The sequence below is a fragment of the Etheostoma spectabile genome, unplaced genomic scaffold (genome assembly GCF_008692095.1).
Source record: "Etheostoma spectabile isolate EspeVRDwgs_2016 unplaced genomic scaffold, UIUC_Espe_1.0 scaffold00019081, whole genome shotgun sequence".
Classification (NCBI taxonomy): domain Eukaryota; kingdom Metazoa; phylum Chordata; class Actinopteri; order Perciformes; family Percidae; genus Etheostoma; species Etheostoma spectabile.
The window spans coordinates 1-24,605 of NW_022604664.1; the positions used below are offsets into that span (position 1 = coordinate 1).

Consider the following 24,605-nt stretch of genomic DNA (forward strand, 5'->3'; position numbering starts at 1 on the left):
CTCAGATCACTGGATTCAGAGTCCAGAGTGCAACCATACACCATGGAACTTTTGGAGTGCTACAAGGGTTTGCTACACAGTAAAATTGTCAGAGTAAATTTTACTCAAATTGAATAAAATTTACTCTAAAAAATAAAACATTTGGTCTCAGTCTAAATAGAGTGAAATTTACTCTTCTTTCAGAGTAACATTTCAGAGTTATTCTAACTCTATTCAGTGTTTAAATTAAATCCACATGATGACAATTTACTCTATATAGAATAAAATGAAAACAACTCTACTGCCATTTACATTGTTTTTACTCTACGTAGAATAGTTTTACTCTGTATCGTTTGGTTTTTTACTCCACAAAGTATAAGTTTACTCTGTATAGTTTTGTTGTTTTACTCCACAGGAGTATAGGTTTTACTCTGTATAGTTGTTTTTTACTCCAAAAAGTAAAGTTTTACTCTGTATAGTTGTTTTTACTCCACAGAGTATAGGTTTTACTCTGTATAGTTTGGTTTTTTACTCCACAGAGTATAGGTTTTTACTCTGTATAGTTTGGTTGGTTTTTTACTCCACAGAGTATAGGTTTACTCTGTATAGTTTGGTTTTTTTACTCCACAGAGTATAGGTTTTACTCTGTATAGTTTGGTTTTTACTCCATAGAGAATAGTTTTTACTTGCTATAGTTTGGTTTTTACTCTACATAGAATTTTTTCCTCGGTATAGTTCGGTATATTTTACTCAAAATAGGATTTCACACGTCATGTTTTTAACAAAGTACACTTTATTCTTTTCTTTAAGATACAAAAATATAAACATTTGATGTTTCACAGTTTAACATCAAGAAAAACATTTGGCCTCGGTTACCTTAATACATGTAAATAAAAGAAAGGCAATAGATATTTATATACATCTGGCCTTTAATTATCTAACTGGCAGACTATCACAGAAACAATCCTTAACATGTAAATAAAGATACTGTCTGGGCTTTAAAGTGGTTACTCCGCGGATTCTTTTTATATCACAGGAAACAGTATTGGACAATAAACAAACTTGAATCACCACAAATGTATGAGGTCTGTACATCAAATGCTTTGTGACAGAAAAGCTCATGACATTGACTACATGAGGTCCCTCTGTAGTACACACAACTTTAAAGCATTAAAATGCTCATCAAGACATATCGTTTGTAGGGCAAAAGTAACCAACAGTAACTCTCATCCTTAATAATAACATGGTGGATTTTGTGAAAAACTGGCATCTCACAATTGACTTTAAGACAAACCACTAACCTGCACAATACACATTTCCATGGTGTTTGGCCCATCTAACATTTAAAACCTTGGTGTCCATTGGTACCTTAAGAGTCGCAGCTATCTCACAGCCCCTCCATCACATTTAAAGAAATTGTTTACCTGGACCCATCATTACTCTGTTGGGGTCAAATGTCTGCCAACTGTATGCTATGTGACTTTGGTGTTTCTTTGCCAATGTTTTAGTTATATTTTTAAAGCTTTTCAATTGTTTTTTTAAAGAAATTACGTTTTGCTTCATAGCGCATGCACCAGCTATGCAAATTGGTCCACTTTTAAGAATACAGTAGGGTAATGCACCATAAAATGATGCTTCGGTAGCAGTCTCGTTTGGAAATAAACGCTTGAATAACCTGTGGTGTTCTGCGATCAAGTGTTTCAAAAAAATAGTAATACCCTTGATAACATTGGAGAAAATATAATGTTAACAATGTGAAGCAACAACTGTAGCAGATACCAGTGCCGATCATGGGACAAACCAAGTCTCCAAAAATTAGTGGTAGATTGCGAAGTAAACACCAAGATTGGATGGCATTTAACCCCAGGTCATTTGAGTCCTCTCTTAACTTCACTGCAGGAGGTTTATTGTTTTGTTCCATGTAACCATAGTTAAAGCTCTTTATTCTCCTGTCTATTTCCTTTGATGTTGTGTACTTCTCTATCAAGTGTAGTAGAAGCAGTTTCATTTGTATTGTGCCACTCCCTCCAGGATATCATGCATAATATCAACAGCAAAGTTTTCACACGTATTGAAGTACTGCAAGGAGTTTAGAATGCAAGAACGTTTAACACCCATCACATAGGGAAGACTGGGATTTGCCTCCATTTTTTGGCAGTGTTCTGCATGAAGTGCTTAGTTCGCATAACTATCTTGGTGAATCTTCAATAAATTCTGTCTGAAAGTCCTCTTTTCTCAGCAAGACAAAAGCGGCAACAATTCTGGCACTGAAAGACTCGACAAAACCAAATAAACAGTGAAGACCAAGGTTGTCACCCGTAACTTGAACAATAGTTCCATACACTGGATGATCATACAAGGGAACCTTTATTCCATCCTTCTCCAAGATTTTAATATCCTGCACAATTGGATCAAGTATTTTAGAAAAGCCATATGTTTTAATGTCTTGAGCATGAAATAAAGCAACCAAATGAATATTATTCAGACTTGAGTTGTACTTTGAGAGAAACATTTCGCAAGGTGAATAGATTGCTCCCATTTGTGTATTCCCCGTTTTGATCCTAACGGATTTGCAGTTTCAAAATCATCATAGAAAAGCTGAATCTGAATTGCATGCTTCTGTTTGTAAATAGAGTGATTCTTGAAAAGATCTCCATCGCACAAGTCATTAAGAAGATTTTCTCTTGAACTAAAATCAGTCTGCATCATCTCCTTTATATTAGGGTGGTTGTAAATAAACTGCAATGTTTTCAAAATGGGATATAAACAAATTTATCGGTAACAACAACCTGATCATAGGACAGTAGTCCGATTGCGCAGTGTATCAAATCTTGTACACCAAGAACGTATTCCCACTTCTCTGCAAAATACTGCCTTCTCTTTGTTTCAGAATTTAATAAACCAAAAGGGTTTTCCATTTTTTCAAAACACTGATCAATTTTACGCTCAACGTCACTTTGATAGGCTCCTGTAAAGACAGACACTCCTTCAGAGATTCTTTTGCTTGATTATGAATATCATCAACAATCTCTTTCATGGAAATGACCAAAGAGTTAATGGTTGTTTCGCCTAAACCTGCCACTTTAAGTTCAGCTACTGTTGTAGCGCAGCAGTCTACAAGACTCTACTGAGTCAGAAGGGGAACTTCTTAATGGCAAGTCCTCAAAATTCATGCTGCTAAATCTTCAGTTGTAGAAGGGCCTTCACCAGGATCAGGAACAAGGTTCATGTGCTTTATTGAGATGCTTTCTAAAACCAGAAAAAGTGCATAAACTTGTGAACAACCAGCTTGACAGCATTTCAGACGAAGTGACTTTCCTGAACAAAGTCCATGGATCAATTTTAAGTGCTTTGTTAGGGAATGGCATTTGCCTGGTGGCTTTTGCAAATGAAACACAAATCTTAGGTTTTGACTCAGCGCAGCATCCGAGCCCTCACCTCTGCACCCTAGGATTCACCTTAGTGGAATCAAAATCTATTTCATAAATGGTTGGTTTGCAAAAAGTTGTACACGTTTGCCAGATCTGGGTTGTACCAGAGTACCAAAGACAAAAATGGGCTTTGAAAAGCTCATCAAAACAGGCAAGAGAGGTCTGGTGACTTACATGGTATTGCAGTTTGTCAATCACAATGAAGTAAGTGTGAATTACACTTCTCTTGGTCCCCACAGCAAGCAGATAGGGTTGAAGACATTCCATGATGTTGTCCAGATGCCCTTGGACACTGGTCCCAGTCTGTGACCAAAGAACCTTATTATTAGTCTATTGAAGTTAGTCACGGTTCGCAAAAAAACAAAAATGTTTTCCTTTTCCAGATAAACATTTGACCATAATCTAAAATGGTTAATTTAACCTCACCTTGATGAACTTTACAAGATGGTCACTGGCGTTGGCTGAGAGCTTTCCTGGTCGCTTGCGGCCATGGGGAGACGGTGGCAAAAGGTGGACAAGAACCCAAATGGATGACATGTCATTGTCCCATCCTGACAATCAAGTAAAAAACAAAAATTAAAATATTGCATTTAAGTATTGCATTTTCATTCAAAAACAATCTCCATTCCATTAGTGTAATCCTTTATTCTATGCTTACCATTTTCCACTTCTGTTGTGGACTCAGCATTTTGAACCAGGTCTTGAAGTTCCCCTGTCTGTGTGAGGCCACGGCTTTGTTCAAGGACTTCTGCTTGTAGACAGTGGCCACTTCTCCAGGAACTTTGCAGAGGTGGCACCACCAAACATAAGATTAAAATCCTGCTCAATCTGCAGACAAGATGAATAAGTCAAGACACAACAGTAAACTTTATGGTGTGGTACTATCATGACAGTTACAGGGCAAGTCTGGAGGAGGCCCTGTCGACGGACTTTCAACTCACACCTCCGGCGGAGCTTTTCGTGCATCCTGGGAGGCTGGGGGCATTGAACCTGAGTGGACAATGTTCAAAGTTTCCATTGCTGAAGCTGCGGCGGGGAGCTGTGGTCTTAGGGTCTTAGGTGCTCAAGGGGCGGTAACCCACGAACACCCTGGTGGACACCGGTGGTCAGGGAAGCCGTCCGACTGAAGAAGGAGTCCTCGGGGATATGTTATCCCAGAGGACTCCGGACGCAGTTGCAAGGTACCGACGGGCCCGAAGGGCTGCAGCCTCTGCCGTGGCAGAGGCAAAGCAGCGGGTGTGGGAGAAGTTCGGGAGAAGACATGGAGAAGGACTTCGGCGGCACCAAGGTGCTTTGGAAAACCGTTCGCCACCTCAGGAGGGGGAAGGGGACTCATCCAAGCTGTATACAGTAAGGATGGGACGTGTTGACCTCAACTGGGGAGGTAATAGAGCGGTGGAAGGAGCACTTTGAGGAACTCCTAAATCCAGCTGACACGTCCTCTGTGGTGGAGGCAGAGCTGGAGGATGATGGGGGATTTATCGTCAATTTCCCTGGTGGAGGTCGCTGAGGTAGTCAAAACACTCCACAGCGGCAAAGCCCAGGGATTGATGAGATCCGTCAGAAATGCTGAAGGCTCTGGGTGTGGAGGGGCTGTCTTGGTTGACACGCCTCTTCAACATTGCGTGGAAGTTGGGACAGTGCCGAAGGAGTGGCAGACTGGGGTGGTGGTTCCCCTCTTCAAAAAGGGGGACCAGAGGGTGTGTGCCAATTACAGGGGTATCACACTCTCAGCCTCCCTGGTAAAGTCTACTCCAAGGTGCTGGAAAGGAGGGTTCGGCCGATAGTCGAACCTCTGATTGAAGAGGAACAATGCGGATTCCGTCCTGGTCGTGGAACAACGGACCAGATCTTTACTCTGGCAAGGATCTGGAGGGAGCCTGGGAGTATGCCCAACCAGTCTACATGTGTTTGTGGATCTGGAGAAGGCGTATGACGGGTCCCCGGGGAGAAACTGTGGGAGGTGCTGCGGGAGTATGGGTGAGGGGGTCCCTCTTAGGGCCATCCAATCTCTGTATGACCAAAGCGAGAGCTGTGTCCGGGTTCTCGGCAGTAAGTCGGACTCGTTCCAGGTGAGGGTTGGCCTCCGCCAGGGCTGCGCTTTGTCACCAATCCTGTTTAATATTTATGGACAGGATATCGAGGCGTAGTCGGGGCGGGGAGGGGTTGCAGTTCGGTGGGGGGATAGGATCTCATCGCTGCTTTTTGCAGATGATGTGGTCTGATGGCGTCATCGGTCTGTGACCTTCAGCACTCTCTGGATCGGTTCGCAGCCGAGTGTGAGCGGCTGGGATGAGGATCAGCACCTCTAAATCTGAGGCCATGGTTCTCAGCAGGAAAACCGATGGAGTGCTTTCTTCGGGTAGGAGAGTGAGTCCTTACCCCAAGTGAAGGAGTTTAAGTACCTGGGGTCTTGTTCGCGATAGTGAGGGGACTATGGAGCGTGAGATTGGTCGGAGAATCGGAGCAGAGCAGCTGGTGCGGTATTACATTCTGTTTATCGCACCGTTGTGACAAAAAGAGAGCTGAGCCAGAAGGCAAAGCTCCGATCTACCGGGCAATTTTGTTCCTACCCTCACCTATGGTCATGAAAGGCTGGGTCATGACCGAAAGAACGAGATCCAGGGTACAAGCGGCCGAAATGGGTTTCCTCAGGAGGGTGGCTGGCGTCTCCCTTAGAGATAGGGTGAGAAGCACAGTCATCGAGAGGAGCTCGGGAGTAGAGCCGTGCTCCTTCGCGTCGAAAGGAGCCAGTTGAGGTGGTTCGGGCATCTGGTAAGGATGCCTCCTGGGCGCCTCCCTAGGGAGGTGTTCAGGCACGTCCAGCTGGGAGGAGGCCCCGGGGAAGACCTAGGACTAGGTGGAGAGATTATATCTCCAACCTGGCCTGGGAACGCCTCGGGATCCCCCAGTCGGAGCTGGTTGATGTGCTCGGGGAAGGGAAGTTTGGGGCCCCTACTGGAGCTGCTGCCCCGCGACCCGACACCGGTAGATAAGCGGTCGAGATGGATGGATGGATGGTTACAGGGCAAGGTAGTTAAAAGGTCCACCTACCATTCCTGCTATGTCTAGGAATCTTGGAAAAGCTGTGAATATTTCAGAGGCCTTATTGGGTCATGAACCATCTTTTGACGATAGCTGAATGTCTGCTTCATCTTCTCCTTGACAATTGCTTCATCAGCTGTATGCTTCATCAGTGCAATGGCCTCACAGCACAGGCTTTCTGTGGTTAGCCAGTTTTCCTCTCTGTAGGGCTCTCTATCAGCTATTGGACCACCTGCAACAGTAGTGGAAAAGTTATGCAAGCGAACGTAACGTTACATTTACCCCAGCATTTCGGATGAAGTAAACTACTATTGCCACGTAGGGACGCACCAATCCAATATTAGGATTGGAACAATGAATAGATCCACTGACCGATCCAGTTGTGTTTGTTTTTCCCCTCTGTTGCACGTGTATTGCATGCTGGAAGGGTTGAGTGTACAAATAAATAAGAATTCAATACTTATTTTGTCTTAGTTAGGAAAGTCTGGTGACTTAAGTCTCTTCCACATGGTGGAAGGAAAGTATAAGGTGGAAGGTATACAGATTATTATTAATTCAACGGTATCGGTAAATGACAGATACAAAGCCCAGGCATCGGTACTGAAAAAAGTTGGATCGGGGATCCCTATTGCCATGTCCACTAACCATATGACTTTATATCCATTTTCAAAAACATTCAATAATTGTACGCCCTAAAATTCAAAATGATAAAAAAAGATTTCAAGGACCCATGGGAACCCTGTAAAAGTCCAACTAGAATCAAAAAATATATATACCTGTCAGTGACTGACGTGGGGTCTTCTTTTGTCCCTCTGATGATTCCTTTTGAACAAATTTCAGTCTCCATGCCAGATACCCACTCCCATCTTCTGCATTGTAAAAATGCTCCTAAAGTAAAAGAGAGTTATTCCATTTTTGTCCACAAAAACTACAAATGACGTGAAGTTGCTACTCAACTGGGCACCATAGTTAAACTTAGAGATAATGGGCATACAGAAAAGTTAACAGATCTTGCGTTAAAAACATCACCTTTTAATTAAACAATTATATTCTGGGCAAAAATTGAACATTTAAGAGTCAGAGACGTAGGAGTGATAGATTAGTTTCAAAGTACTTACATAGCCAAACTTGCTCCTAGGATCAGCCAGGTATGGAAACAAAGGCAGTGATTCCCTTTGCATAATCCTCTTTAATATGTCTCGAAGGACTGGTCCTACACACACACCACACACACACACACACACACTTTATGCGATCAAAACTTAATTGTGTAATGGCACCTTCTGCAAAAAGACGAGTGTTGTAAGCCTTTTAAATCTATATATTTTTTGGTGTGTAGGCATATGACAACATACCCATGTTCACTTGTCATATGAGCAACCAATATCTTGACCATATCGCGTCTTCTGCTATCTGTTAGGCTTTTTGTCCGGGCATACTCATTCAAGATCCTCTCTCCTCCAGGTTTGTTTTTGAGAACGCCTTCGATCATCTTAGTGGGAATAAAAAAATAAAAATAAAAAAAAGATGTTGGGTGTTCTGGATTTAAACAGTACTGAAATATCAAGTTTTTGTATCACTCAGAATGGACTTGGGAAACTCTGCAGAGCCTACCTGACCTAGACGAGCATCCTCAGCTCTCTTTCTTGTATCAGGACTTTGCTGCAATATAATGGTGTCATCCGAGTCCTTTGAATTGTCTCCACTCAAGTTTCCAAAGGAACTGCTTGCAGGGGAGCTCAACAAATCTAAAAACCATATTAACATTTAATTGGTGTGATTAACACTGTAACAAATTAACACCATAACAATTTAAATCGAAACATTACATTTGTAGGACTTAGTTAATGACAAAACTGAATGCAAATATTTCACATTAGATTACATTAAACCCATTAATGTTAAAGAAAGAATGAAACAGGTTAGCAAAGAAAACAAAAGAACTTCAAAATAGTAAACAATTTAGCAGATTTATCTGCTTGTGTCCCATTTTCAGGCTAGGCAGGACTGGGTGGATATATATGAGGCTCTAAGCCAATAAGCAACTCACCATCAAGATTTGGGCTTCGGGGTAAACAAATCTCCAGCACACCAAGGTCTTGTTTCATTAGAAGAAACTCAAACACCTCCTCGTCAACTTCAGTCTGCGATTCATCATAGACCTTTAAGTCCAAGGTGGGAATGTCAAATTTTTTGGCAACTGTAAAGACAAAATAGCGTTGCACAAGCTTGTTAGTAAATCTGTTGTGCATTTGTAGAGAAAAAAAATAAAATAAAAAGACAGAAGTCATAGGTTCTCTTTATTTGAAGACCTATACTGACTAGGAAAGGCATGCAGGGAAAAGCATCTTTCAGTTGCAAAGAATAAACTGACCTAGGTTGTTCCAAAGATAAATTCAGAAAAAGTATTAGAAATTAGTAAGATTTTCACTCACCGCAATCAAAAAGGATTTGAAGATCAGTTGCCCCTCAAAAACAAATGTACTTCTGATGATCTCTGTACTTTACTCATAGAGCCTGCATCCTTGATGAAAATAAAATGAACAATTAATAATACCATTGTATGCAAACATCAAACAAATATGTATGAAGTAATGTTATAACTCCACTGTAATGAACTATTATAAAAAAGGAACATTTCAAACAACAAAAAATAGGACTGTTACAATTAGTTGAACATTAGCTACATTTGTAAACGCCAATTGCTTCCGTTATGCTAATTGCTTTCGTTATTCAGTTTTCAAAGCATAACGTGCTAGTCAAGCCCAGCTGAAGTTTGTTTTAGCAGTCAACCCAGTGCAGTGCTCTGTTCAGAGTAAAACACACGTGTTGCATGACAAAACGTCACCTACAAATTGTCTGCGTAGACTCTGTTACATGTGTTGAATCAACCTAACTTTTAAAAGAAACTATCCGATTCTGTTCAGAGTAAAACACACGTGTTGCAATACTAAACTTAAAATAAAAACTGTCCCGCCTAACAGAAAACTCAAAACTCTGTTACTTGTGTAAAATCAACCAAATTGTCACTGTTCAGAGAAACACACGTGTTGCACTACCAAACAGAAAAACCGAGACTGTTACATTAAACTTCTAAAAATTGTCCAACTCTGTTCAGAGTAAAACACACGTGTTGCATGACCACACTTTACTGGGAAAAAAAACTGGCCGATAATCTTTAAACCAAGATTCTACTTTGAGTAAAACTTTCACCTCCCATAACTATAAACTAAGGCTCTCTTTAAAGAGTAAAACGTGTTTTAACGTTACCTGTTGTCTGCTAGCTACTGCTCTGTAGAGAACGTAATACAGACGTTGCACTGATTCACTTGGCATTAATATTGCCCATAAACTGCCAAAAGTAGCTTTTGCTAGCTAGTGTAATGTTAAGCTAACGTTAGCATCTGACTAATGCCCAACAGTTCAGTAAGCTAGCTAGCCTAACGTTACACTGCAATGCTATTGTTGCTCAACAATGTTACCTTACATACATTAAGTTAAACAATTATAATAATAAACGTAAAGTTACCTGGCATTTCATGCCGAAATGAAATTGGGAAAAGGTCTTCTGTTCTGCAAGTTCCTCGGGTAAGTCCGCTCTTTTCAAGTGCGCGAAAGACTGTTAGGTATGGCAGAAGCAAAACTTAAGGAACGTTAGTGGGTGTGGCCATGCTATATTACTCCAATAGAATTTATTCTGTATCTTTGCTGTCACTCAGGTTATAGTTACACTCCAAAATGATTCAATAGTATTCCCTTAGAGGAAAATAATAGTTACTCTGGAAAAAATACTCTCCGGTTTTTCCTGTGTACATTGTTTAAAGAAAAAGAAAATTATTTATTACTAAACAATACTTATTATAAAGACTAACTTTTAATATTGACCAAATATAGCACGATTACTAAATGTATGCAGTACTAAAATCAGATATATTGTTCAAAAGTCAATCTAAACGTTATAAATTATTTGTTTCAATTGTTTCCCAACCTTACTAATATCTTATTCCTCCAAAACTTTGTTTAGTAGAACAATAAAGTTGTGGACAGTGTAATTGGATTTTCTGGCATTAGGTGGGGATGGAACCTAAGATCTGGTGCTAGGTGGGGATCGAACCTGTGACCTTTGAATCTATGTTAAACTTCCCTTATTTCCCAGAAACATTCAAATTTCAGCAATTAAATTAAAATCTGACTTAATAGAAAATATAAAACTCTTACACTATGTGTGTAATTTAGCATCTTTCTCATCTTTTCTCTCATTTCTTCTTTTTTCCTCCTTTTTCCTCTTCCTTTTCCTCTTTTTCCTTCTTCCCTCCCTCTTCCCCTTTTTCCTCTTCTTCCCCCCCCTTACAAACTATTGTTCCCCAGCTTTGGCGCAGTAGGCAGTGCGTCAGTCTCATAATCTGAAGGTTGTGAGTTCAACCCTCACACGGGGCAGGTGTTTTAAAAACACAACTGATGCTGGAAATACAGCGACTTTCAGGTGGTTGAATACTGGCACAAGCACATGAATGGAAGTTGTGATTCTGTGGTTATTTCTGAGATTGAGACAAGGAAAGGCATTCTTGCATTCTTTAAGAGGGTGGGGAGGCGTCTACCTCAACTGGTTGGGGGTGAGAGAAAGAGACAGACAGAGAGAGAAGAGACATGGAGAATCGTAGCAGAGGGTGTCGAGCAGGGACATGGAGGCAGCAGGTGACTCTAACCACCGATCTAAACTCCTTAACAGTAGGAGTAGGGCAGGTCACCACTACATCGTAATGATTTGTGATTATGCAACACGTTACCCAGAGGCTTTCTCCCTCAGAAACACCAAGGCTAGACAAGTGGCCAATAGTTTACTTCAACATTTTTCCCGGGTAGGGGTCCCCATAGAAATCTTAACCGATCAGAAAACTAACTCAACATTGAAGGAGATATACCCCCTGTTAGGGATCCGGGGCATTAAAACAACACCCTACATAGTTTGTGGCTTCATAAACAATATTGTATTATCTCATAGGTACTGGAAGCCACCCGTCTCCACCAGTGCATTTCTCAATGCCCAGATGTGTTACAAGATTTGCAGTGAGTGTTGTATTGTCCAGCAGAAGGGCAACAGATGTGTTACTTTTCGACTAGATTTACACCATAGCAGTGCAAGCATTTTGCCAAGGCTCACTTTCCAGCCACCGCCATGTTTTGAAACCATATACAACATACTGTACAACATTAACATTACATGTTTTACCCAGTTTTCTTCTTTTATTCTGTAGTATTTCAATTTCTTTGCGGTAAGTCATCCCAAAGGATTAATAAAGATAAGTCTGAGTCTGTCTCAGAAAAAAGTCAACAAATCTGAAAATCTTCAGGGTATGTAGCTCAGTGGTAGAGCTCCTGCTTTACATGTTACATGTTACCCCTAAGTGCAAACAGCAGAGCAGAATAGCACAGCGTGCTGGGCCCATAACCCAGAGGTCAATGGATCAAAACTATTCTCTATTAAATCCTATAGCAGAGGATGGTTCCTTGAACTTTCCCTGCAGTATAGCGACCCCTGCTGACCTATTACCTAAAACTACTCATCTCTTCCCCATTGACTCCTCCAAATGACGCGTCTGCTTCTGAAGCATGAGTTTCTTGAATAAAGTAAAGATTGAGTATGCTGAGATCGAGTATGGTCACGTGACTGCACAACGACGTTTGATTGGTGAAACACAGTCATGTGGTAGAGCCTTCAGCGGAAGACTCTCTCTCTATAGCTCTCTCTGGAGCTGCTGGACAAAGATGGATGGATGGTTGGAACCCTGGTCACTAGCTCATTGTAATCTTGCATGACAGGCAATCCTGTAGGAGGCGCTGTAGCTTAGTGGTTAAAGCACCTGTCTTGTAAACAGGAGATCCTGGGTCCAAATCCCAGCAGTGCCTCATTATCAGTTAATGTTTATGTGATCTGCACTACAAAGAGTGTATATATTTGTTATTTGTTTTTGCTATAGTGCTTAACAAGCATTATATAATTTTGCCCAATTGTGGCGTGTTGAGGGGCAATAAATATCTAAAGTGAAATGGATTGGACCCATTTTTTAATGCTTTTAAACCTTGTTGTTGGGGCTGAACGTGGCCCAGGTGTACACCAGGACCCTGTGACATCACTGTTGGGTGGGGTTTCAGGTGCATGTGATGCTGACTGAGGTCAGAGGTGAAATGAACATGAACTTTACTGGCCAAGGCACTTTGGGCGCTGACTGTGTGATTTTAACATCTTCGATGCTGCTGTAATAAAAATTAATACATTTATTATTTGATATTAGTTGACTATATTGGGATATGCAACTGAAGGAAGAATCTTTATGCCTTTGCATTTTGGATGCTTTTCTGTTGTTTAGATATGGCTACATTCACATAAAGTATCCAAAGAGTACAATACTGCACTCTGTTCAGTTGCTTACACCAAGTTCCTCGTAGCGGCTAATCCAAGTTTATCTCCTGAGGAGATGATGACACGCCAAAAGAGGTAATCTCTCCAACAACAAGGTGCTGCTGGGATTTGAACCCAGGATCTCCTGTTTACTAGACAGGCACTTTAACCAACTAAGCCACAGCACCTCCATAAGTAGCTACCCTGTTAAGTCTTAATTTGTCTTTTACCTTGTATAAACTAAACATACAGTACACTGACTGGCAGTATTGGGAGTAATGGCTTAGCTCGCCTAGGCTTGGCGGATCAATCCTATCCAGTCAGTCTGCAGAAGAGATAGAAGTACCTGGCAGGTCTCTCCCTTCAGCAGTTTGAGAACGCCAGCCCACTCCTTCCCATTGGTGCTGATCATCCACATCTCAACCCCATAGAGCCAGTGAAGCTCGGTCCACCAGGTGGACCACTCACCATTTGAACCAGACTGGGGGGGAACGTTTCAGAGCCCAGCACGGATCGTGGAGCAACAGCTACGGCCGCAACAGTACCTTCTGACGTCCACTGTTCCTTCCAACATGGAGTTCTTCCAGATTGCTGAGAATCTCTTGCAGCTGAATGTGATGCCACACAAAAATGAGAAAGTGGTAACCAGGTCAAGACAAGACCAGGAGGCAGTAAGTCTGCTTGAAGAGAAGACTACGCGTGTGGAGGTGGACAGAAAACTCCGCTATGCTGTAACAGTTTCCCTAACTCACCCGGCAAGGGAAAAGTACATCGCATATAAATTAAGGTAATGGGTGGATCTCTCTCTATCGGCTATAATTTAAACATATAAGTTCAGATTTTTTTTTTTTTTTTTTTTTTAAAGATTTTTTTGGGGCATTTTAGGCCTTTAATTGAGAGGACAGTTGAAGATATGAAAGGGGAGAGAGAGGGGGAGTGACATGCAGCAAAGGGCCTCAGGCTGGATTCAAACCCGGATATCCAACGTCATCACCCAGACATGCCAATCACTGGAACGAGACAATAAAAACTGTCCAGCGTCTCCTTCCTACAGTGCTTAACCAGCCTTTAGACACAAATACAAATAGGGCCAAAAAATCACTGAATCAATCAGGATTTACACGTCACCTTCAATACCCCGTATCCACTCGTAGAGTAACCTGGCTTCAAGTATTTGCTGTATGTACGCAAACCTCGTTACAACACGCCATCCCGTCCACCGGGACTTCAGTGTACCGTTCCAACCCTTTAATACATGTCAATCAAGCTGAGCCTGTAAAGGCCACACCGTCTGATTAGTCAAGTGGAAACACCTGTGGGAGTGGAACATGGCTGTGTAGCGATGGGCTTTCAAACAATGCAAATTTTTTTACATGTCAAAGTAGGAAAAGCAAAGGTAGAAATAAAATTGAATCATGGTTTAACTCAGTTTACATTTTTACACTGGACATAAGACATTAAAGTCAAGAAGGTAGGTGTTAACCTTTTCAAGGAACCTTGTCCACCATGGACTAAAAATACTTCAAGACTGACTATAACTTAGCATATTTGGTTACCTTCACACATGTTGATTTCTACATATCTGCTCCTACCACTCAGATCATATTCCCTTCCTCAATGCTCCATAAAGAAGCAAAGAACAATCATCAATGACAGAGAGCATGTGAAGTGAATCATTAGTCTCTGTCAGTCTCACGCTCAGAAAGGAATATCACAACTCATCATCGTGGTCAACGAGACCAAACACTTTAGAAACACATTCCTCAAGTCAGAAACTTTAGAAATGATCCCTGAAAGTATAGTCTTGGTTAGACTGAGGGGGGAAACTGCATCTCATTCACTGCAGAGTGATTGTCACTCAGGGTTCAGAGGGACAGAAGCTAATCGTTACGTGCTCCAGATGACTCTGAGGTGAGAAAATCTATTTAGATCTTTAAGAAGACCGATATGTAGATTGAATTAGATTTTCAGTCACTGTTGTCTCAATACTTCAGTGTCAGCCTACTTATTCTCTCCAAGAAATGCTCCAGTCCTTTCTTTGCATTAATTGGTCTCAGAATGTTGCGGGTTAACCACCACTGTTGATTATTGGGTACAAAAAGCACTCAAGATATGTATATATATCATTTTTTTAAATGTCTCCAAATAATGTTAAAAGTTAGTTTTTGGTAATTTTTAGTATTTGCTGGTTTATTTAGTCAATTCGGCGATGACGTCACACTGGGGAGCGAAGTCTCAGTCTGGCACTAGAACTACGGCGACTGACTGGGATGAGGAAGAGGAGGAAAAGCCAGCAGCCAAATAATTAACGAAATAACGAAACGGGCATATTTGTGTTAACCATGACATGTGGAACAACAATGGGACGGTTGGGTTTAGGAAGCAATAACGGCACTTCTTTTTCCCACAGCCCTCTTTTTTTAGAAGCGTGGGTAGCTCAGTCGGTAGAGCATCAGACTTTTATTCTGAGGGTCCAGGGTTCAAGTCCCTGTTCAGGCGTGCAGTTGCACATTTTGCTTGATGCCATGATAAATTGTACACTTTGGCAATCCTTAACACTTTCAGACACTGTATCATTTAAGTAACATGCACAAGTCTTTAAAAAGAAATGTGACTGTTTTTCATGCAGGTTTGCATCATAACAATGCGGGTGCTATCTCTAAATGAACAATGGGCAACCTACATCCATCTTGACAGCACCCAAATCTCTGCGCTGATCTCCCTGCTTGGATGGCAAGTCATCTGGTGGATTTTTTCCGTCAAGAGGAAGCTGATCAAGAGTGATAGTTGTTTTATTATACCAACTAGCAGTAAAGTTTCTTTGTCTGGAGCCATAAAATTGCATTAGGTTATCAACGTTTTCAGCGAAAAAGAATACCACAGCTTAAGTCCCTGGTAAGGCAACAGCTTGATTGTGTGATATGTATGAAGTGCTCGCTATTGTTATCTGTCATGCAGGTTTGCTGGATGTTCACAGTCTGCTAGTCGCCATGATGAGCTGTGACTTTGAGCTTTTTAATTAACCTTTTTGGCCAATTTTCAACCAGTTTGTGCAATAACATTTGGTGTTGCATTGTGCAAATTATGGTCTACCCTCCTGCTGTCCAGAAGACTGTGATCATGGCAACAGCTCAATGGTCTTCATTTACTTGCACTTTAATCTGTAGTTCAGCAGATGGTTTTTTCCACAGTCACTTGCTTTTGAAGCCTGGGTAGCTCAGTTGGTAGAGCATCAGACTTTTAATCTGAGGGTCCAGGGTTCAAGTCCCTGTTCAGGCGTAGAGTTGCACATTCTGCTAGATGAATTGTCTGTTTGACATGCCTTAACTCTTCAGACACTGTCATATCATGTGTGTTCCATGTGCATTTCTTTAAAAGAATTGCAGCTGTTTTTCAAGCAGGTTTGTATCATAACAATGTTGCTGGTACGTCTAAATGAACAATGGGCAACCTACATCCGTCTTGCTAGCACCCACATCTCTGTACTCATCTCCCTGCTTGGATAGTATGTCCAAGGACATACCATTTATGGTCTATAACCCTTTTCATTGGTTTGCTACCACTCTTAAATAATTCCTTTCATTGTATCACTCTCAGAAATAACCAAAGAATGACAAATTCCATTCATGTGCTTGTGTTCAACCACCTGTCACTGTATTTTTAGCAGCAGTAGTGTTTTTTAGTTTTTTTAAAACACCTGCCCCGTGTGAGGGTTGAACTCACGACCTTCAGATTATGAGACTGACGCGCTGCCAACTGCGCCAACGAGGCAACAAAAGACATTGCAATGGTTGGGAAAATCTCAGAAAAAGTAACAATTTGGTCGTCAATCTTAATAAAAACAATGTATGTGGAGACATATGTACTCACACAAAGGCTAAAATTGACCCTAGATGCTTTGTCATGACCCCATGAAAAGGCCAGGACAAAAGACCGTGTGCAAAGGTTGCATACATGTATGCATGGTGTATGCATGGATGAGTGTGAGGTATGGTGTCAGTGATTTATGCTGGACAGTGTAAAACTATCAAAGATGAGCGGGAGAGGTGCTGGACTGAGAGACCTCTAGGGCAATCACAGATGCACAACCAATAATAAAACACTACTGAGTGAATAAGTTCAGAAAATGAAGAACATTGTTCAGAAAGCTTAATGAAGCTTCATTTGACCATAACTATTAACCACCTGAACCTGGTAAAAGGTATGAGGTACTCCTGCATAGCTAGCCAGTGATTTACCTCCTGTAGATGGTGGTCGGCATGCCAACGAGGCTTGGAAATTTGCAGATGGTAATTCAGAGGAGATGTAACAGTTTAAAGTGTAAAGTAACTTAATTTTCTAAATTGTCCGCCTACAGTGGCATCGAGAGCTCTTCTCTAATATTACCGGGTACGCAACAGCTATTCAACTTTAGAAGGTATTGTTGATCTCAGAAACAACGACAGACAGCACCATCTTATCACAACGCCCATGTTTGTGTTCCTTCAAAGTTTGCAAAAACATTCATCTGAACTCGCAAATCAATTGATGAGATTTTGGAAGTCAAAGGTTCAATGTCAAGGTGACTGTGTCCTCATGTCTGTCCATCCGATTCTTGTGAATGCAATATCTCTGGACGCCTAGAGGGAAGCACTTTAAATTTGGCATACATAACCACTAGAAGTCGCGGATGAACTGATTTCGATTTTGGAGGTCAAAGGTCAAGGTTACTGTTTCATTATGTCTCCTGAACTGTATATGTATTTCTCCTGAACTGGTGATGGGGATGCTCTGGGGATGTAAAGCCCCAGTGGCCTAATGGATAAGGCACTGGCCTCCTAAGCCAGGGATTGTGGGTTCAAGTCCCATCTGGGGTGAATTTCAGCAGATGGAATGGAAGTGTCATGAGTGTCATGAGGCAGTAGTGATAAGGTGACACTAGTTGACGGGGGGCTACTAATTAGCATATTTCCCCCATTTCAATACACCTGTTGGTGGGGGCTACTAATTAGCATATTTCCCCCATTTCAATACACCTGTTGGTGGGGGCTACTAATTAGCATATTTCCCCCATTTCAATACACCTGTTGGTGGGGGCTACTAATTAGCATATTTCCCCCATTTCAATACACCTGTTGGTGGGGGCTACTGTCCCCCTATCTGAAGCTGCGCACGCAGTCCGTCAGAATGAATGGGAGAATTTGATGATTGCATAAAAGAAGAAGAATTACGGTAAGTCAATGATTAATGTTTTAATCAGACTATTACTTTTATACCGTTTTTAGCTAACAGCACTAGCTTGCTAGCTATAGAGTGATGTATTGTATTCTGTGATGCGTGATACGTTGCTGGAGTGTGTGTGGGTGTGTGTGTGTGTGTGTGATGCGTCTCTGACGGGGCGCTGGTTTTCAAACTTTATTGGGTTAAGGTTATATGACTAGACTGATAGTTTGTGTGAGATGTGTATTACACAAAAGTCATGTTTCTAATCAGACTATTACTTTTATACCGTTTTTAGCTAACAGCACTAGCTTGCTAGCTATAGAGTGATGTATTGTATTCTGTGATGCGTGATACGTTGCTGGAGTGTGTGTGGGTGTGTGTGTGTGTGTGTGATGCGTCTCTGACGGGGCGCTGGTTTTCAAACTTTATTGGGTTAAGGTTATATGACTAGACTGATAGTTTGTGTGAGATGTGTATTACACAAAAGTCATGTTTCTAATCAGGCTATTACTTTTACTTTTAGTCCGTTTTTAGCTAACAGAGCTAGCTTGCTAGCTATAGAGTGACGTATTGTATTCTGTGATGCGTGATACGTTGCTGGCGTGTGTGTGGGTGTGCTGACCCAATGGTAAGGCGTTAAAAAGCGTGACGCAGCGGTGGGTGTGGATTTCTGGCTTTAAGTATGCGGGTAAGTCTTGCGGTGGTGACTTTTTTTCCAACTTCAATTGTCCTGCTACCTAAAGGTACGTTAAACTCCTGAATTGTACTGTCTAGACGATAGCAGCCACATGGTATTTCGTTTTTCTTTTCTTGTTAAAACTTAGCTTGTTTTCCTTGGCTAATTTATATTACTTTTGTTTCAACTAGCCTTGTAGCTAGTCTGTATATGCTGAATAGTCTAGTGTGTTTTTCTTATTAAATCCTCATTTTTGGCTGGTTTGGTGGACAAAAGAATCATCCAGTCATGGGTAAGTAAAAACAAAAACAAAAAAAGTTTTAAAAAGCATGTTCTAAGCTAATCATTTATGAATATAAACAAAACTGTGATTATGTATGTGTTCATCTAGTCTGTTTGAACAGATAATACAACTGGAGAGGGAATCTATGCACAATCAGATGCTACATTTATACAAGGAGGTAAAGATAAATCATGTATATGTAAATAGTTAGATAATACATATTTTAAATATATGTGATGTGTGTAAAAGGGTTATAACAGTATTATTATTTTGTGTTCATCTATTTCAAGACGTGAGGTGTTCCAGCTTGACTCATTTAAACCGCTTAAAAAGGACACAAAAAAGGCATATTGGGGTGAGTTGGATAGTAGAGTCAAAAAACTGTTTGCTTTGTGTATACAATAGTTAAAATGCTGTGCCCTTTTTCTTTTTAAACAAAAAATAAATAAATGTAGAATGGTTTAATACATATATGTATGTATCTGTCTTACAGCTTTCACGGAACAAACCATCAAATAAGAAATTTTGCCCACCTCGCCAATTGGACAGATGTCAGGACGTTCTTACTAGAAATAGGAACAGTATCTTGAAACAGGATGTGGTGATTAAGGTGTGTTTAAACGTCTAGTGTCTGTCTGTCTGTCTGTCTGTCTGTCTGGGTGTATTGCGTGATGCTAATTGTTCTTTTGCTGTGTTTAGGATATCACACCCCATCTGCAGACACCTCCAGCAGACGTCTTGTATCCTGTGGAAAGTTTGGAGCAGTTTCACACCGAGGCATATATTCAACAATGGCCAGATGTGTTGAATGAAGTTGATTCACACGTGACAAACATCACTGGAGGCGAAGGATTACAAAATCAAACATTCAAGGTTAGTCTGTTTGGATGGTAATAGTGCATGGAACCCATCTTTTGTCTTTTTGTAGGAAGTTGTGTCTCTGGCTGTCTGTCTGTGTGTATTGTGTGATGCTAATTGTTCTTTTCTGTGTTTAGGATATCACACCCTATCTGCAGACACCTCCAGCAGACGTCTTGTATCCTGTGGAAAGTTTGGAGCAGTTTCACACCGAGGCATATATTCAACAATGGCCAGATGTGTTGAATGAAGTTGATTCACACGTGACAAACATCACTGGAGGCGAAGGATTACAAAATCAAACATTCAAGGTTATTCTGTTTGGATGGTAATAGTGCATGGAACCCATCTTTTGTCTTTTTGTAGGAAGTTGTGTCTCTGGCTGTCTGTCTGTGTGTATTGTGTGATGCTAATTGTTCTTTTCTGTGTTTAGGATATCACACCCTATCTGCAGACACCTCCAGCAGACGTCTTGTATCCTGTGGAAAGTTTGGAGCAGTTTCACACCGAGGCATATCAATGGGGAGATGTGTTGAATGGACTTGATCTACACGTGACAAACATCACTGGAGGCGAAGGATTGCAAAATCAGAGAGATGACACACTGCAGCTGGTGACAGGATATGATGGACATCTAAATGGGAGTGGATTTCCTCTACACCCTTCAGGATATCCAGAGGGTAATTTAACCATTCCAATATTGTATGAGTCCTTTGTGAATGTATCAAGTGATAGTAGCTATCAGTCAGATCAGAGTTCTATATCCAGCAATCCACTTGTTCAGGATGTATCAGTAGTAGTATCAGCAGACGAGTCCATCACATTGTCAGACGTTGAAGATCTTCTCAATTCTTACGGTGAAACTAGTCATATACAAACCCCATCCGATTCTAAATTTGATCTCTTGAATGTTAAAATAGATAATTTCCGAGGTGACGCAAACGAGCAAATCAAAAATCTTTTAGACAAAAATGCAGCATTAGAGGAACAGATAGAAGCCCTAACGACGCATGTGATTAATCCTCTGAATGTTAAAATAGAGCATATCCAACGCCACTCAAACAATCAAATCAAAAATCTTTTAGAGAAAAATGCAGCATTAGAGGTACAGATAAAAGAACTAGCAACGCAACTTTGGGAGCAATTAAAATACATTATCAAGTTCCAGCTATCAAAAAAAAAAAAATAGAAAACACTAATGTTGTAGATTAGTATCATCAACTTAAACAGAAATGGATCCACCGCTCAAAAAAAAAAAGAAATCAAATCATTTAGGGAAATCTGACTGCGTTGATGATGGAGGTGATATATTACAAGAATTGCTCGAAAAACAACCAAAGAGTGCCCGTGACCATGCAAAAATTATTGAAAAATGTTATGAAATGTCGGGTATCCCATATGATCTAAACAGTGAATGCAATTATGATGAAATAATGGATACCGGTGATGATGACGATGATGCATTATTAACTTTGCTCGAAAAACAACCAAAGAGTGCCCATGAACATGCAAAAATTATTGAAAAATGTTATGAAATGTCGGGTATCCCATATGATCTAAACAGTGAATGCAATTATGATGAATTGGTGGACGAGTGCAACAGACAAATGTCTGAATATGAAAAAAAAGATGCGCCCACATTTTTAAATCCAGTCAACCAGCCATCCACTAGCTGTGCTCCATTGGTGACGATATTACCAAACGATGTACATACGCAAATCACACGCTGTGTAGAGGCTCCGCAGCATGTATCATATCCCGTCAATCAGCCATCCACTAGCCGTGCTCCATTGCAGGCAATATTATCAGCCAATGTACAGACACAAATCACATGCTGTACAGAGCCCCCACAGCCACTACCCCATCCAGACAGTGTACCATCAACCAGCAGTACTCACTTACAGCCGTTGGTGTCAGCACAGTCTGGTGTGGTGTAGTTGCAAAAGATATTAACACCAGAGAAATTCCTAACTTCAATGCTGTTGAACTCAGACAACACGTCGACTTGCGTGGTATTGATCTGGGTGATATTAATAGTGTACCGTCACAAGTTCGTAGTACACTTACTGGTTTAATTGACAGGGGTCTCGAGGCCGCAACTCAGGATAGTGTGTTAAATGTGGTGTTAAGGGGGCCTTCCCTAGCTGATGATGTACAAGCCGTGTTAAATGCAGACAGTGACTATAACCCAGACTCCTTTCTGGAACAAATTGCCCAGGTGCTGCAGAGTAATGACACATCTTTCACAGATGACGCATTAGAATTTGTCGTTACAGTTGCACGTAACATGTCAGGAGGTGCTCGGTGTAAGTTGGGGTCTGTTGGCTATGATGAAATTATACAGCGGAAGATTAAGTCGTTATTTGTTCCTACGAATATTGAAGACGGTCTTTGCTTTGGTGTTTGTCTTGCACACTATGCTAACGAGAATATGCCTGAAATCGACATGGAAGCCTATGCAAAGCAGTTATATAGCGAGGTGGGATTTGAACATTCACACCGCGTTTCATTTTCCGACGTTGAGAGATTTCAGAACCACTTGAAAATTAAGATTATAATCTTTCATCACGCTTTTGGATGTAAAATCCCACAGCTTTTTAAAACGCATGACGAGCCAGACATGAACACAGCGTGGCTTTATCTCCACAAGGATCATTACTATCTAATTAAAAACAAAACATCCTTTTTTGGGGCTCCATATGTGTGTGATGCTTGTTATCATACATACACAAACTATCTTTCACATGTATGTACCATGGTGTGTAATGTCTGTCACACAGCATGTTTTCAGACACCAGGGCCAACCATACGCTGCACAACTTGTAAACGCATATGTAAATCCCAACATTGTCTAGATCAACATAAGCTAATGAACGCAAAGCATAACTTTATTCCTTGTGACAGGGTAAAATACTGCGATGATTGCGGAAAGACTTACCAGGTGTGGAAAAAAGCACACGTTTGCAAACCCTTGAGATGTAAACACTGCGGCGAAGACATGATAGAATCAAAACATGAATGCTACATCCAACCTGTCAAGAAAAAACAAACCGATCCTAATTATATCTTTTATGATTTTGAGACGCGTTACCAGGATGACAGACATGTGGCAAATTTTGTCTGTAGTATGGATTTAGCTGGTGTCAAGAAATGCTTTTCAGGTCCAAACTGTGTGGCGTCATTCGTCACTCATTACAGAAAACCACGCTATAAACACACAACCTTCATAGCACATAATGCATCAGGGTTTGACAGTTACATATTGTTGGAACATTTTGTAATGCAAAACATCTGTCCTACACTCATAATGAGGGGGTCCCGTGTTATTTCAATGTTTGATACTGCTTTCATGCAAAGATGGATTGATTCATTTAGCTTTCTCCCTATGGCTCTAGCTAAAACACCTGCAGCTATGGGTTTTACTGATGTGTTAAAAGGGTATTTTCCACACACATTCAACACAAAGCAGAATGAAAACTTTATCGGTCCCCACCCTGATCCGTCCTACTACGGGTATGCCGACATGTCCGATGATTCAAAGGAAACATTTATGACTTGGTACCAATCTGTTAAAGGTACAACTTTTGATCTTAATATGGAGCTGGCCAAGTATTGTGTTAATGATGTCGTCGTTTTGGCTAAAGCGTGCAAAAGCTACAGAGATGCGTTTATAGATTCAACATCCTTAGATCCATTTCAGTACACAACCCTCGCTTCCAGCTGTATGGGCGTTTATAAAGCACTCTTTATCCCCAGAGACAGTGTTGCGTTGACCTACGAGGGTGCGTACATAAATCCAAATAAAACATATTCTGATGTTTCAATGCAGTGGTTGATGTATGTGACGCATAAAGAAAACATTGAAATTCAACATGCCCTCAACACAGGTGAAAAAACATTTGGCGCGTACTCTGTCGACGGCTACTGCAAAGCTACACACACATGCTATGAATTTGCGGGGTGTTATTTTCACGGATGTATTAAGTGTCATAACCAAGCAGAAATCAATCCAACTCTGAAACGTCCCTATGGGCAGTTGTACGCCGAATTCAATGACCGATTGGCTGTGTTACAATCATTGCATAGTCTAAAAATTGTTGTGATGTGGGAATGTTCATGGCGTGTGGATTTGCTTACTGACCCGTGCGTCAAAACGTTCATGTGTACATATGTCAAATCAAGTCGTTTAAACCCCCGAGATGCCCTATTTGGGGGGCGGACAAATGCATTGAAGCTTTATCACAAGGTGACAGGTGATGAAAAGATTAGATATTATGATTTCACAAGTCTCTACCCCACTGTCCAGGCAAAGAGAGAATATCCAATTGGACATCCCCAGGTGATCCATAAGGATTTTGCTGATATTTCACAATACTTTGGCCTTGTGAAATGTACAGTAGACCCTCCCAGAGGCCTGTTTCATCCTGTCCTCCCCCACCGGTGTCACGATAAGCTCATGTTTCCTCTTTGTGCTACCTGTTCAAATGAGGAGAATCAGACAGCACCTTGCGTTCACAGCGATCGTGAGAGACAATTGAATGGTACGTGGGTAACAGTCGAGCTGCAGAAGGCGGTGGAAAAAGGCTATAAGATAAACCGTATCGATGAGGTCTGGGATTTTCCGGAAAAATCTGACAATCTTTTTAAAGAATACGTTAAAACGTTCCTTAAGCTGAAGCAGCAGGCTTCAGGTTATCCTGGTAATGTCAAAACGGAAGATGAGAAAAAAAA

The 24,605-nt window shown here is 41.1% G+C and overlaps 6 non-coding genes across 6 annotated transcripts; 3 read left to right on the top strand and 3 right to left on the bottom strand.

The window, feature by feature from the left end:
• Window positions 1–12,289: 12,289 nt before the first annotated feature.
• trnat-ugu (transfer RNA threonine (anticodon UGU)) lies at window positions 12,290–12,362 on the top strand. The gene has a single exon. It is a non-coding gene; the product is annotated as a tRNA-Thr (tRNA).
• Window positions 12,363–12,969: 607 nt separating this feature from the next.
• Window positions 12,970–13,043, bottom strand: trnat-agu (transfer RNA threonine (anticodon AGU)). Its single transcript has one exon. It is a non-coding gene; the product is annotated as a tRNA-Thr (tRNA).
• A 1,402-nt stretch (window positions 13,044–14,445) lies between these two features.
• LOC116683736 (small nucleolar RNA U3) lies at window positions 14,446–14,661 on the bottom strand. The gene has a single exon (XR_004330693.1). It is a non-coding gene; the product is annotated as a small nucleolar RNA U3 (small nucleolar RNA).
• A 1,400-nt stretch (window positions 14,662–16,061) lies between these two features.
• On the top strand, window positions 16,062–16,134 carry trnak-uuu (transfer RNA lysine (anticodon UUU)). The gene has a single exon. It is a non-coding gene; the product is annotated as a tRNA-Lys (tRNA).
• A 419-nt stretch (window positions 16,135–16,553) lies between these two features.
• Window positions 16,554–16,626, bottom strand: trnam-cau (transfer RNA methionine (anticodon CAU)). Its single transcript has one exon. It is a non-coding gene; the product is annotated as a tRNA-Met (tRNA).
• A 1,012-nt stretch (window positions 16,627–17,638) lies between these two features.
• Window positions 17,639–17,711, top strand: trnar-ccu (transfer RNA arginine (anticodon CCU)). Its single transcript has one exon. It is a non-coding gene; the product is annotated as a tRNA-Arg (tRNA).
• The last annotated feature ends 6,894 nt before the right edge of the window (window positions 17,712–24,605 follow it).